General features: G+C 35.8%; 1 long non-coding RNA gene across 1 annotated transcript in view; it reads left to right on the plus strand.

Moving 5' to 3' along the window:
* The first annotated feature begins 9,997 nt into the window (after positions 1–9,997).
* The window catches only part of LOC137204587 (uncharacterized), a 129,874-nt gene continuing 121,186 nt past the window's right edge, over positions 9,998–18,685 (plus strand). Inside the window, exon 1 of the long non-coding RNA XR_010933741.1 lies at positions 9,998–10,169. This is a non-coding gene — a long non-coding RNA (uncharacterized lncRNA). The remainder of the gene's footprint in view (positions 10,170–18,685) is intronic.

Consider the following 18,685-nt stretch of genomic DNA (forward strand, 5'->3'; position numbering starts at 1 on the left):
TTTATTAATAAAAGTAAAGGGACCTCTAGATGTCATTAGACCTGTGAGTATAACCAGCGGCATAGAAGAGAAAGATCATAATTAACAAAACAACAAAACCCAGGGCAAGCAGAGATAACTTGGGACAAAAAGAGAATATTAAAAATGATAATTTCTATATTTAGGGAAATTCAAAAGTTATATTCTCATAAACAGAAGAAAATAATTTAAAAAATGAATGATCAGAGAAAACAGGAGGTTTTGGATATTTAAAAAAGAGAATTGCCAAAATATCATTTAATGAAAGAGCTAGAAGGTGAAATCGATCAAGGCTTCTAATATGTAGGAAGAAAAAAAAGATAGAAAATATGAAAAAGTGATAAGAGAAATAGAGGATTCCTCCAAAAGGCCCAATTTCTGAACATCTCACTGTATGGGAGTCTCAAAAGAGAGAACAGAATATGTGAAAGGGAGCAAATAATCACATAAATAATAAAAGCAAAATTTCCCAAAGCTGAAAAAGGAAATTTCTTCTGACTAGAAATGCTTACGTTAGCCTGACCAGGATACGTGAAAATTACATCATTATGAACTTTCCACTTACAAGGTATAAAGACAAGATTCCGAAATTTACCAGAAAGATGATGAGAATATATGAATATAAAGAATGGGAGGAGAATATAGAGGCAAAGAAGGAGGAGGAACCCTGCTTTCAATCAGTGGGGTGGGGGTAGAGGGTGGTGAGAAAACAGTAGATGCTTCTGAAGTTCTGAGGGAAAAAGGTTTTGAATTTATGATTTTATACTCAGCTAAAATTGTCAGCTAAAAAGTCCAACTAGAAATATTTCCAAAGATGCAAAGATTGAGAAGTTTTACCATCTATGCCTTTATTTTCCTTGAGAAATTGTTTAAGGTGTTACTTTAATAGCGTGTGGGAGAAAACCATGAAAGTGGAAGATCTGAGATCCAAGAAAGCATCCAACTCAGGAATCAGGGAAGGGAAGTGTTTGCATGTAAGCTGTGCAGACAATCTAGAGCATAACTGGTTCCGGTTGGAGGAGGGGACTGCTGTGCTAAGGGAGAGTATGTGTCCAGGAAAAAAAAGAAAGATTCTATGCAGTAAATAACCAGATTAAGACAATGGAAAACTAGAATATTGTGAATACAGATTATTCTTTTGCCAAAAGGGAAGAGAGCTGAAACTCCAGGGGGGAAAAAATTATATGAATCTGTCATGATTAAAATATGAAGCAAAGTAGACTGTGGTATAAAGTATTAGAAAATAGAGTTGATTTTGATGCTAGCAACATTTCTCTTTGAGTGACACAGGGTATAGGACACTGGACCTGTGAAGAGGAAATACAATTCTAGCACACAGTTTTGAAATATAAATGATTCATAGGCACAATAACAAAGCACTACATTTAGGGGTTCAGCTATTACGATTAACCCATAGAAAAACATGAGGACCATTTTTCACTATCTTTACTCTGAGAGTTTCTAGCACTGTGACATGTCACATGACAGATTTATTGAACTAATTGAGCAATGACATCATGACCAAAATAAAATAAATCAAATGTATCAAAAAAGGCATTTTCGTTTTAACAAAATGCCTTTTGGTTAGTCTACATAGAGAAGATATTAAGTGATCTTAAAACATAAATAATATCACTCCTAATATAAATTATTTCAGTGATTTCTGGTTGTACTTAGAATAAATTCTAAAACTTTTACTCAAGATCCTGTATGTCTAGCTTCCTTTCAGCGTTTGCTTATAGGGTTTCAGGCTGCATTCTCAGCAACTCCCCTACCTAAAGGCGGTTCCTACCATTATCATCCATCCACACCACCCTGCAACATCACTCTCTATTTCAGCTCAGTGTTTATTATATCATCTCATTCTACTCATTACGGGTACCACAATTCTTTCATTTTAAGCTAGTGTTTACTTTTTGTTTCCCACTAGAAGGTAAGTTCAAGGAGCAAGAATGATGTCTGTCTTGTTCACTGCGGTCTCCTTGCTCTTTGTTCTACGAGTTTTAATACATATGAAATCTACATTCTCAGTGACATCTTGATGAGTGTCTTAACAACATCTAAAACAGTGACTTTGCTAAAGATCATAAAATTTGAAGGGACCTTGCTATCTTTTGAAAAAATTCTCCAACTAGGACCATCTTGAAAGCACAGGTATAATACTTCAGCTTGGACAAGCTCAGGTCCATGAGGAAGTGGCTAGGTTGTAGCAGAATATTGAATAGGCGGGGCGTCTCACATTTAAAAAGCCAAAACAGGTTATTAAGAATGCTTTATAAAATTAATAAGAAGGGATGGTGTGGAATTCTTACAGTAGAATTACAGGCAGGCTCATTTTACGAATTTTAAAATGAGCAGGATGCTACTCTGGCAGTGCACTCCTCATTTTATTATACCCCAAAATTGCTGAGAAAAAGTGTTTTGAAGAGGATAAAGGCAATGATCTCATCAAGTATGCTGCCAAAATGTGTTATTAATTAAACAATAAAAATGGTCATTGAGTGTGTATGAGACGCCTGGCACTGTGCTGAGCCATCAACATACATGACATCATTTAATTTTCCTAAAGAAACTTTGATCTCATCCCCATTGTACAGATGATACCCATGGTCAGGGATGTTAAATAACCAAAGTCACCAATTTAGTAAGTGACAGAGCCAGGCTTCTAATCTAGTGTATGATGTTATAAAGGTCAAAATCAGAAAGCAATGAAAAATCAAGGCAATTTAACTGAAGGAGGAGATAATCTTTCCTAAAATATTTATTCTGTTTAATCAAAATATTCTGCATTCACAGTTAAAAATTACAGTGTTTTTCATGGTTCCTAGAGTAAAGTAGCAAATTCTCTGCTAAAGGCATAAAAAGCAAAGTGCCGTAGCGTTAAATGGATTTGATGATGAGTTTTGTAATAAAGTTATCCAAGAGTTTTAAGAAATCCTTTCCCCTCTAGAATGAAGATTCTTTTTTAATCAAACAAGTAAAGAATGCTTTTACTGAACAGGATTGTTGTTGTGAGAATAGGATTTAATGCCATTAAATGTCCTGGAAAAACCTGTGAAGAGGTAACACTTGTGTATGAGGTCCTAAAATTCAAAGGGAAGCTTGGTCATTCGTCTGTAATCACACCTCTTTTCCATCTTATTGAAGACATTTATACTAACAGACCCTCACATTAGGAAATGTGTAAAATTCTTTGCTGTATTACCCAAAAAAGCATAATAGTAGTAGGTTTACACAGAACAGGTATTCAATATTTGTTGAATATATTAATTAATGAATAAAGGATACTATCAGTAAATATTTACCATATATTTTGCATAATATCTTGTGTTTTAATATACCGTGTCTCATCTAATTTCTAAATAACCCTGTAAATTATTATTATTTACATTTAGTTTACATTTAATTTTTGTACAATTCAATTTTTACTATTTGAAATAGAATTTTAGAATGTTATTTTTGGTCAGTACATCACATACATATGATTAAAATGCATGCACAATCATGAATTGGGAATAATTTCGTTCAAAGCTTAAATCTAGCTTTGAAGGACTTTGCAACAGGTCAGGAAATATTAAGTACATTTTATAATTTTGCAAAACAAAGCTAAGGCAGAAATGTACCCCATATCAAACACCTTAACTGTTTGGAACCCAACTCTTCTGACCTCAAAATCACCTATTTTTCCATAATAAACTGTCTCAATGTCTATATTTTTGTTGAGAGCTTTGCTCATTGGGTTGTCTGAAGAAGATGAGATGTAAAGAACATGTGTATGTCTCTCTTTTTCCAAGAATCACACTGAGTATATACCTCACTGGCTTTCAAGTATTAAACAGGGCTGGAGGTCTTTAATTTTTCAGCCAGCCTTCGGCAGCTCAGACATTCTGTAATATTGACAGAAGGAAAATCATAAAAAATTTCTTAAAAGAAAATTGAAGGTGTATTGAGTTTTAATGAAATGCTCTTTTAAGATACATATTGCTTGGCTTTTCTGGGCTCAGTTTCCTTATTTCTAAAGAGAAGACAATTGGATTATGTGGTATCCATGCTCCTGCCAAGAGCAGGACTATTTTCAGTATGATGAAGAAAGTGCTTGTATTTTTTTCCAGCTATTAGTAGCTTGTTTCTTTCTTTCTTTTCATTACTCTATTTGTAGATAATTTTTCCAGCATGATACATTAATATATGATGGCTGATGGAGATGGTTTCCAGGACGCTTGTAAGATTATACATCTTCTTGTCTAATGACACTAATTTTGTTAAATGCTATTAGAAATTTGGGAGTATGGGATTATAAAACCAAGTATCATTAGCTATTCTACAGTCTGCTTCATATTGGTATGTCTTTTCTAGGTGTTCATGATTATCTCTTTCTGAAGTGGATAGGAATTATATTCTCTTATTTGTATGTCCCAAACATATCACCTCACAGTGAAAGCCGTGTTGGTGATATCTTGCTGACAGGAAGAGTGGTCTGTGCCAGTGATAACAACCACGTTCCTATTCCCTGACCCTGCTACTTATCTTCTGGGTGCCACCTTTCATACCTTCTATAGCCTTTCTGGGCAAATTTTAAAATGACCATGCTGTCAACCTTTTCATGTGATGAGGACATCCAGACTGCCACCCTTGCCAAATACAGAAATTGGCACTTGCAATAGCCCAGAAGTCACCTCTGTTCTGACTCAGCTGTGACCAATGACACAGACCAAAACACGTGAGAGAACTGCTGCTTGTCCTGGGAAGATATACATACATGTTTTCTAAAGAAAGAAAACTATTTCGGAATTTCTGGATGTGACAACCTTTCTTGTTCACACTCAGTAAACACGTTAGCTGGATTCTTCTGATTGTCAATTAGCGATGTTTTTTTTTTTTTTGCCAGGAATACTGGCATTGATGCTGTTCTTAGCATTGAAAAATCCTGTGGGAGAAATGAGGAATTTAGTTGTAGGTGTTATGATTCCCGAGTGTCTGACAGTCTTCTAGAATTATTATAACTAGTGAACTTTTCAATCAGAAAGATTGACTCTTTTGCTGTTAGGTTTCAAGAGGAGTTTCTTTGAAAAACAAGGGCTAGGATTTAATCTATTTCAGAGGCAAGTCACATCTCACATTATTGAGCACTTGGACTGAGGAGCTCGCAGGGCAAATGAGGCCAAGGTCAGGAGTCTTCAGACATCAGCAGCCAAGTGCTGTCTTGTAAGAAGCGATTCTGTCCCTCAGTTACAGTTCTGCCCCTGGCCCTGACTTGCTCTCTCACCAAGAGATGGTGGTTGTACCTGACACAAGGGAGGCCAAGAAAGAGATCGAGAATGGCAGTGAAAATCATCATGATACTGAAATAGAGCAGAGAGCTAGACTGAATATGGATTTGTAGCTTCCCCTTTGCATTAAGGTGAGCCACACAAAATTGCCAGTTTTATGACTACCTCCTGAAGCCAGGATGCAAGGTTCAAATTGCAGCTTGGATATGTAGTACCTTTACCTTGAGCAGGTTACTTACTCCATCTGTGACTCAGTTTCCTTACCTTTAAAATGGGAATGATAATAGTACCTATCTTGTTAGGTTGCTGCAAAGATTAAATGACTTAATCTACATAAAACATTTAGAATGGTACTCAGTAAATATTAGCTATTATAAATATTGTTACTGATAATTGCCAATCACCAAATGAAGCCATGGAAGAAAACTAATTAAATATGCAAATCCCTGTTGCTGTCATTGTTGCTGTTGTTTTCAAAATAGATTTTTGGTCTAGAGCAACTGATCTGAGAGCCCAGTACTATATTTTAGGACTGGCTATTGGTGTTAGGCAAAGCTCATGCGCATGTTGGGTGATAACATTGTCAAAGATGACTGAAACATTTCACATGATGAGCTTTAGAAGAGCCAAGAACTCCAGTGAGCTCTAAAGATAGATCATCAGCCTGCACAGAATTAATCTCTGCTGGTTTACAGACCAGAAGTGCAGTGACCTCACAGTGAGCCTTTTAGAGGATAAGTTCGATTGGATGAGGACAATGTTAGTGACTTGGTTGGTCAACATGCTCTAGCCCCTATCAAATCTTTGGTGTCTGAAATTTTGTCACACTGATTCCTGTCACCAGGAAAAAGGGAGCCAACTCTCTCTTGTTCAGGAATTGTGTGAGGTTCAACAAATACATAGCAACCAAGTTTTTATTTGAGCGGGGTGGCAGACAAGTTCTCAATATGCTACTAGAAGAAGAAATACCTGAGATAGCAGTGTTTATGGTCAGATGACTGCTGAAAATACAAGAAGGTGGAATCTAAAAGCCAAGAGGAATTTTCAGGGCAGCGGACCACTACATTTCCCTTTTTGCACTGAAAACTGTGAGGTCATGGACACATAGCCATAAACTCTGGAAAAAAAATGAGTTCCTTTCATACTGTATTCAGCAGTGGATTTGAAGCAAAAGGTCCTTGGTAATTGTTTTACTCTGATGATCTTAGGGAGAGAGGATAGTTGTGAAAACACTCTACCTCCCTGCTTCTCTCTCACTTTGTCATATTTCTTTGTTTTGACAATTCCAGAACCCTGATTAACTATCCAGTTACTGCTAGTTAAAGTAATTGAATATTGCTGGGGAAGAAATTCACAACTCAGGTAAATGGTTTTATTTTACATTCACAATATTTCTCAAATGGGCACTCAATGCTCCCCTAAAACCCTATGAAATTTCCCCAGAGTGTTCACTTTTCCTATACCCTACACCAATATTTCATGTTCTGTCCCATCCTCTTCTCTTGTGATCATCTGCTGACTTTCCTCATGCTTCACAAAGAAAACCAAAGCCCTCTGATGGGATTTCTTTTTTTCTCACCAGCACATCAGGAATCCACCTGTGTTTTTGCCCATACTCTCTGCTTTTCCTCCCAACCTGTCTGCTCATTCTGCTTCTCTTCAAGGGCATAGATCAGCCCTGTTTCTTTTACATCACTAATGTATTCCCCTCTAATGGATGCTTCCCATTGGAATTATAACCTTAAAAAAATGTACTGATCCTTGTATCTACAATCCACTAACACATTTTTTCCGTCTCTTTACAGTAAAACCTGTTGAAAGAGTTTCTCTCTCTCTCTCTCTATTTCTTCTCTATCTCAACTTCTTCTCCTTGACCCACTCCAATAAGACTCCCCTCTCCAGCCCTCCCCTAAAAATGCTCTTGTCAAGGTCAGCAGTGACTTTTGTGTAGACACATTCAATGGTACCTACCCTCTCAGTTGCATTTGATAGAAAAGACCCCTGTCTTCATCTCCATATGTCTCCTTGTTTTCCTATGACTTCGGTGCCCATGCCCTCTCAGTTTCCTTTGCCAGCTTAACTTCTTCTTCTACCTTTCAGTGCTGGTATACTTTAGTATTCAGTCCTGTGGCTCCTTCTCTTTTCCATGTATTACGTTCAGTCTCCAGGTAATGTCGGTTATGGCTTTACATGCTGATAAATCCCACACTTATAGCTCTTGCCCCGGACTACACCACAGATCTCTGGACTCATATATCCAATTGTAGACTTGTCATATACACTTAGCAAGTAAACTTTCAGTGTTCTAAACAGTGCTATTAATGTATGTTTTCTCCTTTCCCACATATCTGTTTCTTCCCTATTCTAGTAAATACCATAATTTACCCAGGTAGCACAAAACAAAATTATACGTCAGCCTGTTCCCTTTGTTTTTTCACTCCTCATATCCAATCCACCAGCAAATACTGTCAAGTGTTCTCTCTGTATTTTCCGAAGGAATTTGTACCAGATTAGTGATATTTCTTCCTTAAATATTTGATAGATTTTACCAGTAAAACTAATAGCCAGGATTTTTCTTTGGGGGAGGTTTTTGATAACAGTTTTACTTTATTTAAAAGATGACTATTCAGATCGTCTGTTCTAGCTCTTAACAGTTTTGGCAAGGTATTTTCAAGCAATTTGTCAATTTCATTGAAGTTGTCAAATTTATTGGCATAAAATTGTCCATAATATTTTTTGTTATCATTGTCTGACCTGTTGAATCTGTTGTGATGAATCTCTTTCATTATTGATTTTGGTAATGTATATTCTTTTTCCCCTTTTTTTGGTTTATCAATCTAGCTAGGGGTTTATCAATTTTGTTGACCTTTTCAAAGAGCTATCTTTATTGGCTTTATTAAATTTCTCTGTGTTTGTTTTCTCTTATCTCTATTAAATAATTTTTGTCAAGTTATTTTAAGTTTACTTTGATCTTTTTTTTTTCTGACTTCTTAAAGAGGTAGAAGCTCAGGTCATTAATTTTTAGAGGTCCTCAAATTTTTTGGTCTCAGAACATATTTGCACTCTTAAAAAAAACTATGGAGACCCCAAAGAGCTTTTCTTTTATGGGTTATATCTATTGACTACCTATGATTATATACCATATAATAATTGAAACAGAACTGTTATAAATAATTAATTTTGTAAAATGTCAATAATAAACCCATTACATGTTAACAAAGTAACATATTTATGAAAAGTAACTATATTTTCAAAAATAAAAACAATAGTGAGAAGTGACATTAAATTTCTGCATATCTCTTTATCATCTGGCTTTATAGAAGATAGCTGAATTCTCATTTCTGCTTTTGTACTCTGTCCTTTGAAATGTATTGTTTTGATTGGAGTTTATGAAGAAAATTCAGCCTCACACAAATATGTAGTTGGAAAAGGGGATTTTATTTTAATAATTTCTTCAGATAATGGGGGATATTCTCCTTTAATATTACACCAAAACTTGACAGCTGTTTTTCAGAGGTTACTTTCAGTGTGGAATCTGAAACCATGCCTGTGAATTTTTCATACTCTTATTTTAAAATCTACTCATCTACCTTGAACTTTGAATGGAACTTTGAATCTCTTATCAATCTTTTTGTTTGTTTTCTGTTGTAACAGCATGCCTTGTTCATCAGAAGATTATCAATTCACAGAGTTACACAAATCTTCCAAAGATTCATACATTTCATTGTACAATATGAAAAAAAATCTCATTTGTTAATATCATCACTGATCTCCATTGATAAGTTTTTAAACATTTGGTATTTGCAGCGGCAGATACCAGTTTCCCAAAATTATGTTTCCTATGAAAGCTTAAATTCTTTATTACTGGTAACAGTGTCGATTGTTTTCCTTAAAGTGACAAGCTCACTTCATTTATTTTTGACAACATGTCTTCACAAGTCTGACTAACCATTCCTTGTCTATCAGTCATTATTTCAAATAAAAACAATTCCATGAAAATGTGGCTAGGTCATCTCACAGCACAAACAATCACATAGGTGCTTTTCCTCAAGACTATCATTACATTTTGGATTTTGGTATGCACCAGAAGTGCTTTCTGTGTGATCTCATTTTGTCACACAAAATAATAAAAACCTGTATACACCAGGTTTTAGATTTAATAAAGCTAATATTTTTACTGGTTTATCAATGATATTCTCAAGTAAAACTGGCATTTTTTTTCATTTACTGCAAGTGATGATGCAGAATATAACGACTACTGCTGTTGTTCGGTGCCATTGCCTTGACTTGTGCTAAAGCACCAGAAGTTTTACCCACTGTTGCTTTTGCACCACCAGTGTAAACGTAAACATCATGAAAAAAGCAAAGAATAACTTATTATTATCAATATATTTTTCTCAAAGTGTCTTGAGTGATCCCCAGGTTTTTATGGACCACACTTTGAGAATCTCTGGCCTAGATTAATAAGAACAGGTGTGTGTGTGTATATATATATATATATATGTAAATTAAAAAAAATATATATATATACATTCCAAATGCTTTTTCTACTAAAAATTTATTCTTTAATAAACAGTATGTTTAAAATTTATTGGATATAAACTTAGATATATAATAAGAGCAAGATATAAGATGATTCAAATATCTAGAGAAAATTTAAGAACTTTTTCTTAGGAGTCTTAATTCTTTTTTTTTTTGCAGTTCGCAGGCCTCTCACTGCTGCGGCCTCTCCCGCTGCGGAGCACAGGCTCCGAACGCGCAGGCCCAGAGGCCGTGGCTCACGGGCCCAGCCGCTCCGCGGCTTGTGGGATCCTCGCGGACCGGGGCACGAATCCGTGTCCCCTGCATCGGCAGGCGGACTCTCAACCACTGCGCCACCAGGTAAGCCCAGGAGTCTTAATTCTTTAATCACTCTGTAACCTAGCTTCTTCTTTATGGTTGTTTTGCACGTGTGCTTTGGACAACAGATCCTCAAACGTAACCTTTTTACTAGCTATTTTCACTGATCGTAATAATAGTACCTGCTGTATATTAAGCTATTAGTGTATGCCTGGCACTGTATTAAGTACTTTAGATTCGCTAATTCATTTGGTTCTCACAATAATGCTATGATGTGGGAATTGTGATTCCCATCAAATAGGTGAATGCCTAATAACTATGCAGCAAAACTGTGTTGAATGAATAATTCACTGCGTAAGGTTCCTCCCTCCTATAGTCACCTCCCCTACTACCACTCAATAAATGGTAGAACCAAGACTCAAACCTGGCTATCCATGAAGCCTAGTCTTGTTCCCTCAGATGCTGTGAGGTGTCCTGATAGAGCAAATGCACTATGTTTGGCCTCTTAACTCAGCAAATTAGTTTTGAAGGTTAATTTTCTGGCTGTTTTTTAAAGCAGAGAGGGGTAATTAAGTAGTTGTCATCTGAAAAACCACTTCCTCTGCAAAAGCCCAAAGCCGTTGTAGCCGAGCCCTGTATCCATGACATCGCAACCCCAGGTAGAAGAAGCTTCCTTTAGTAACTCCACCACCTCACTTTCCAGCTTACTACTCTAATCATCCCAGCTGATTAGCTTAATAAATATGTTTAATAAAATGACTAATGGTTTTTTAGAGTTGTATTTTTGGAGCTAGATGTCATTTTCAAAGATTTTTTATTAGTTTCCCTTTTATTATTTCCCTCCTTCTATTCTCTTCACTTATCCATAGTCTACACTGAACATCTTGAAACATACAATGAACACAACTGAAGGACTTTTAAAACAAACTTAGAAAACGTTTTTCTTCAGGGACCTAAACACATATAACATTGTTGGAGGAAAAAGTACCATTAAGTTTGCTTTGACTTTTAAAGTGCCTAGGGGCTCATGGGGGAGAAATACTCAAAGCATGCAAATGAAAAGAAGGTTTTATCCTAAGATACCTGAAAAGCCTTTAGTAATATATTGCATTTATTTTCTCTTCGACTTTTCCATGTGGCAAAAAAACACAACCCCACACTGTAATAAATACTTAATTTTTTCCTCTTTCCTCTGATCAAAGTCCAAGACACTTACAAAGAAATTCTCCTCCCCAGCTAAAAGAAGAGCAAAATTCTCAAAGACAAGAACATAAAATTTGATAACCACATATCTCCCAGTAGACTGAAATTTATTTTGAAACCTAAATATGATAATGTGACTGAAAATTTAACCTACTAAAACTAATGACACTCCAGTATTCCTGAATGTCTAACTTTAGCATTTGGCTGGTACCTATGAACTCACCATTTCAATAAAAATAAACTAGTTAAATCTCTTTGTCCAAGAAACTTACGATTTAAGTGTGTTTCCTGCACATCTTTACTATGATATTTAACAAGCTAAAAGTGTAGTCCATTGTTGGGAAATAAACTAAGAAGTCACATAAAAGCTATTTGAAGTCTGAAAAATGGGATACTTTTGAGCCCATCAGAGGAAAAGTGACAATTTTTACTGACCCATCGAGACTTCTGGTAACTTAAGTCTGTTTCTCGTTATTTTTTTCTCCATTAAGCTTTAAGACATATTTCTTTCTTCTTCTTTCCCTTTCTGAATGAGATTACTACAGACATTACCTGCCTTCGAAACAGTGGCGGGGGGGGGGGGGGTTGTTTCAGGGCTGACCAGATCCTGAAGTTTATGGCATAGCTTATTCTGAATGTTCTTCAACAAAAAGGCATTTAATATTCAGCACTTTGGATATAAGGAATTGTGTTTCCTTCCTTGTGATTGATCATATTCTTATTTGCCATTGAAAAGGTGTATTGTTTTCACTTGTCAGCCAAAAAAAAATCCCTGATGTATATGAGATTTACCTTATAGTTGTCATCCTGTTGGAAAATTTAAAGGTTATAAGTAAAATTAATGTGAACATAAATCAAACCCAAGCATTTTAAACAGTTTTGTGTTTTTATCAAGAGTATTAGTTTTTTGAAATGACATTGGTTTAATGATGAATTAAAACAAATCTAATTTATATATTTTCAAATTGTTTGTCACTCCACCTGATCCTGCACTCCCTGTAGGTCAATATTTAATTTCTCCTAAGGTCATCATTTGTGAGAGAGGCTTTCTTTGATCAAAAAGACCCGCTATCTTGGCTATTTATATTTCTACAGGGCCTGTTTTCTCAAAAAAATTGCGCATTTGACATATATACTTCCTAGAATTTTATAATTGTGTGAAGATTTTTTTCCCTATATAACTTTTTGTATCAGAAGGTTAAATTCCCTGGTCAGAATTTAAAAGTTTATAACCATTTAATCGACCCTACTGTACTCAAATTTTACCCACTCTGTAAATAAAGCAAACATTCTTATTCTGTGTTTCACTTTGATAATTAGGCATAGGGGGTCAATGTTGGCTCATCTATGAAAGCAAGTATGTTTAAAATAAGTGAAAAAAATTTTATGGAACCTGGAGAGTATTTGGTTGTCAACATTCATGGAGACAAGTAACATGGCTAAATTTAAATGTAACCAAAGTTATTTTAACAGCCCCTTTTTGTCTGAAGATAAACAACCATCAGGACACAGATAGTCCTCTGATCACTCTGAGAGATTTTAGTTAGTGAATCGAAATCATCAAGGTACAGAGCTTTCCCTTGTCTCAGAGAGTACATCAAAAATTTGTTTCACAAGACAGAAAGAACTCTGGATTTTTAGCAAAAATATAATATGTATTGCTATTCGAAACAAGTTAACACAAAATGGAAGAAATGTTTTAATTTTATTTTCTAAAGTTACATGGAGAATAAAGAGATAAATAGGAAAAGAGAAGAGTTATTAGCTTATCCAGAGTTCTGTGCTTCACTTGCTGTTGCCAGTAAAACTACTGGAAAAAAAAGGGTTGGGGCTTCCCTGGTGGCGCAGTAGTTGAGAGTCCGCCTGCCGATGCAGGGGACATGGGTTCGTGCCCCAGTCTGGGAAGATCCCACATGCCGTGGAGCGCCTGGGCCCGTGAGCCATGGCCGCTGAGCCTGCGCGTCTGGAGCCTGTGCTCTGCAACGGGAGAGGTCACAACAGTGACGGGCCCGCGTACCACAAAAAAAAAAAAAAAAAAAAAAAAAAGAGTTAATGGGAACCTGGGAGTATGGAAATTAAATTAGTTATGCATTACTTGGAGTACAGACTGATAATGTAACAAATATACCTAAAATACAGTGGCTCGAACAAGAAGGAGGTTTATTTCTTTCTAACACAACAGTTCAAAGGTATGTGGCTGGTTCAAGGTCTCTAGGTGGCTCTGCCTCAGTAGGTCTCCCAAGAATCCAAGTGTCCTTTGTCTTATTGCTCTAGCCTTTTCTAGGATGTTGACCTTGTCCATATGGTAGAAACTGGCTCATGGTTAAGTGCATTCTAGACAGAGTATGTGGTTTAAGAGAATACTTAGAGCAGAGAAAGGAACAGTGAAAGACTGGGCTAATATGATACGGGGTATAATGATACGAAAGAGTATGTGGATAGAAGGGGGGTGTAGGGATAGAAAGAGAAAGGGAATTCAAAGATTCTGAACAACTTTAGGAAAAAAGTTTTAGAATAGAACTATAAAAATAAGGTGATCTTATTAACTAATGGACAAGGCAGACTTCAGCAGTTATCCTGAAGATGACTCAAGATGAGGTAGTATGGAAGGTGAGATTTCTAGAGAGAAAAACAGTGCCATCTGGATGGCAGTTTTGTACATCATAAGCTGCTGAATAAACATTAATGATGTGCAGTGGCATTGGGATGAGTAGCCACTTTCTAGCCACTGGGTGCCATGTAGCTCCCACTGAGAAGGAAAGAGCAACATGGCTGTGAATATACTTAGGCTTTTATTATTGAATTTCTGAGAAGCACACTATTTCCAGGGATATGCAAGAAGAAAGGGCTGGAGAAGGAAATACTCAGGCCCCACAATTAGTAAGATTGAGTGGAAAACAATCCTTTGAAACAGGGGCCACCAAACTTTTTCTGTGAAGAGCCAGATAATAAATATTTTAGGATTTGTGTACCACACAGCCTCTGTCACAGCTACTCAGTTCTGCCATTGTAGGGCAAAAGTAGCCATGGGCAATATGCAAAGAAAGAGCATAGCTGTGTTCCAATAAAATTTTACTTATAAATAAAAGGTAGAGGGCTAGATTAGGCCTACAGGCCATACTTTATTGGCCTCTGTTCTAAAACAATGAAATGGGAGTAATTAGGTAAATTAGGCAAAGGTTTTTTGAATTGTAAGCTTATAGAAGTTTATAAATAAGTTGCACTGTACTAGATACAAACTATTTAGAGAAATGGTGGAGAATAACTTAGAAATAGAATAAACATAGGAGTAGAATCAACAGTAGGTAATGAAGAAGATATTAATGCCCTCAGAGGGTGCAGATGCTTTGGAGTAGAAGATAATAAATGTGATTTTCATTATATATAAATATTGTTGCCTCTGTAAATGTTTGGATCCTAAAACAATACTGATAAACCAGCATAAGTTTTATATAAAAATCTATAAAACATTAAAATTATATTTTAAATAATTTAAAGCAAACATAAACAAAAGAACAATTATTACATATTTCATTCTAAGTGTTTCTTCCTTCCCTCCCTCTCTCTTTCTTTCTTTCTTTTTCTTTCTTTCCTTCCTTCCTTTCTTTTTTGTTTGTTAAAATTAATTTAGTCAGTCAGTCCTTCTAAAAAGGACTCATCTGGTAGAGATAAACTGATTCTGAATCTGATTCCAGACCTTCAAAATGCCTTCATAATATAAAAAGTTATATCAGGGAAAGGTACAGAATTCCAGGTGGAATAAAAACTGAAAGCTCTTATTCCCTCCAAAAGATTTTAAACATAAATGTTTTTTATTTATACAGCACAGTAGAGCCTAAGAACATAAAATAAGTACTATTTTAAAATATTACATTAGAAAAAATTTTCCTATGTAATAATGCTTGAGACTCAAACAATATTTTTTATAATATGTACCACCACATATTTTTCTCTCAGGTAATAAATGTCATCAGATATAATTGCCTTAACTACTTTGGAAAGTGACAGTCAAGTGAGTAATAGCAATTGTCTCAACACTTCACTCTAGGATGAAAAGGGTAAAATTTTCTCTGTTTGTGAAAAGATCTGCTTGCCTGAAAGTCCTGCTCTTGGTGTGTTAGCCACTCTGATTCTTGAAACTCTTAGGCAGGAGAGTTTTCAATCATGATTGCTTCTTCTAAACAATGGCTTGATAGTAAGTGTCCCTCTGTACTGGAGATATTATTTCTCACCAGTGAAGAATCCAATTTGGAGATCTTCAGAAAGTTGAGTGGCACTCTGTGATAATGATGGCCTACACTTGAGGTGCTTTACACTTTATAAAATATTATTATCTAATTGGTTGAATTTCAGACTTCAGACCACTCTTTGGGGTGGACAGGGAAAAGGACATGGTTCTTATTTTCTAAAGGAAAAAATAAATTCAAGGAGTTGAAGAAAAACTGCAGTCCATCGCTATTAGAAAGAGCTGAAACAAAGATAAGATCCCAAGTTTTCTGAGACTGCCCATCTAGTCCTCTTCTCTGTTTCAAGCCTGTCAATCTTTCTATCCCAATATATCCAAAGTCCACGCCCCTTCTCTACTTGCCACTGAGAACTGTGAGATGAACTTTATAATAGTTAAACTGGGGGGAAAAATCACGACCACAGCTAAGCATATCAAAAAGTGAAATGGCAACTATATGAAGCCTCGCATTTCCAAACTTCACTATCAGCCAAGAAACTGGAGTTCTTGGCTCTGTTACTCTGACTATTAATTGTGTGTCCTTGGACAAATCAAACAACCTGTCTGGCACTTCCTTATCTATTAGATGAAAGGATTATATAAGATCCTTCTACACATAAACATTTGAAACATTAGTAAAGTGATACACATTCCAAAAAAAAATTGTGCTGTGTTGCTCCCTCTTAGAATTGCTGGAATGAACTTCAGACTGCAATATTAGAGCTGCCAATTCTTTAACAATTTGGACTGTGTAGCACTAACTTAAATCCACCTGTGGGAATAGAGTTGGAGGCAATATACCATTTCAGCTTGCTCTGTTTGTATTTTCAAAACCGTTAAGGGAAGTTGGGCTGAAACTGGTTTTGGAAAAATACAGAAACTCTATATCAAACTTGACAAGAAAGCTAACTCTATGCCATATTAATGACTTTTGATTGTATTAAAAATTTCCTACTGCATTGCTTTGAGATTCAGTTATGTTGGCACAAAATAAAAAACAATATGGTTACAATTTAAGTTAATATTAGGACTCCAACATGGGACACAGGTGCATGCTATTTGAATGTATTTAACTAGTACAGTTTAAAATTTACATAATTGATAAATTACATGCTTGATTAGACTGACATCAGTAGAAGTGTCTGACTAATCTGCATTTTATGAATCTCTCTGGGGACTCATCTTTTCTCTCTTATCTTTGTTTATCACCAGGCTCAGATTTTAGTTTGAAGAATTTCCAAAGATAAAATGGTCAGTCTCAATAATCAACATCATCAACTCCATGCCTCTAATTTCCTCTCTCCTTTTCTCCTACTTTTTGACTTTTGAAAAGATGATTATAAGAAGGACAAACTTCCCAACAGTATCCAGCACTGCTGCCCACAAATATAGCTTTGGATCCAGCAGACAGGCCTGTGGTCAGCTCCTATTTTGCCATTCCTTTATAACATAAGGTCATCTGGTTCAATTCAGAGGCTAGATGCTGAACTGCTACTTCTCTAATTCCAGGAAGTAGCTTGCCATCTAAACACATAATTAAAGAGGGCAGCAGCATGTGTTCCAGAATAGTGATGCAATATTTCGGGGAAGAGTGTGTTGGTGAAATCAGTAGCACGGCCACATAGCCACTACCATATTTGTCTAACAGAAGGCTATTTTTCTTACTCTGTCAACATTTACGGTCAAGTCTATTAATTGTTTCCATATAGTATGAGTTCAAGATTTGTCCATATCAAAATTAATCATATATAATCTAATGAATACCAAACTGTGTGGACTGCCAGAGAACTCATGTGTCAATTTCCCTGGTGTGAAGAACTTTCCAGTGACCTTTATCAAGTTATTCAATCTTTCTTTGCTTTAGAATTTTGGACTCTAATCTGTAAAATGTAATGCATACCTCTTACTTTACATGGAATCATAATTAAATATTTTTAATGAATCTTAGGCCTGTTAGGAAGAAGTTGTGTATAAATACGTGATATCTTCCCACTAATTCACCTCCTATAATTTGTCCGTTCTAGCAGTTGATTTTCCCTCTATGTTTTAACTAAATCTTTAGAAATGTAAGTCTCTAAAGTGCTTTATTTAAAGAAATGTCTTAACAGTCCCCACTACCAAGCCCCTTTCTTAAAGCATGTCTGTGGAATTTACATAAGAACAATAGAGATTGTCAACCAGAAACTGGCAAGAAATTTTTGCCTTCTTTGTATCTTAATAGGGAGTGTATTTAAATACCAAAGTGTAATTTTATTTATTGTGGAAGCCGAAAGCAATTTTTTACTGAAGAACTTTCAAAATCAGTTACTGATGCACGAATGAAACACTGTCCATCCTCTCTTTGCCCCCACCTCCAAATACCATGTCTCTTTCCTGGAAAGCACAGCATAAATAGGGAAAATGGAAATTTAACTCCTTTTATGCACTTCTTAATTACAGGGTTACATTAGTATTACTAAGAAATTCTGTTGTTTTTTTAAATTATGATTCCAAAGGAAAGCAAACCCAGGAGCAGATGAGTAACAGGTCAGGTTCAGTTGGAAACTTTCATGTGTGTTACTTTTTAAAGAAATTCTGAAAGCCTTCTCTGTACTAATGCTGCTGGTAGAGGGGACCCAAAAGAAGAAGACAAGTATGTGATGGGCTGATCTCTTACACTATCCGTAGTTGTAAGCATCCCTGGTCCTTCGAGAATATCTCTGGCAAGAGTATTTTTGAATCATACCCCCTCCTTCCCTGTCTGCAGTGCTTCAGGAAGTTAAAGTACTTTTTAAAAAATCTTGGGAGAATTGAGACCATCTAAACCTATCTTTCTAGACTTTTCTACACATATAGTAGAATGAACTCCCAGCAGACTAGTCTTTTCTGAAAAGAATAGAACTTGTCATTTGCTGACAGAAGCTGAAGGACAAACTTTCCCACCCTTTCTCTAAGTCTAGATAGAAAAAATGTAGTGGAGAATTAATAAAATTCACATGATTCTGTTGAAGCCTCTTTGGAAACTGTAAAAATGGATTTTGACATCTCTGTATGAAAATTATCTTTGACGTGTCCCTGAAATGAAAGAGATGATTAGAAAGGAAAAAGGGCAGGGAAGTGGATGGAGAGGGAAGGAAGAAGTTGCATGGCT

Source organism: Pseudorca crassidens, chromosome 13 (genome assembly GCF_039906515.1).
Source record: "Pseudorca crassidens isolate mPseCra1 chromosome 13, mPseCra1.hap1, whole genome shotgun sequence".
In the NCBI taxonomy this organism is placed as follows: Eukaryota; Metazoa; Chordata; class Mammalia; order Artiodactyla; family Delphinidae; genus Pseudorca; species Pseudorca crassidens.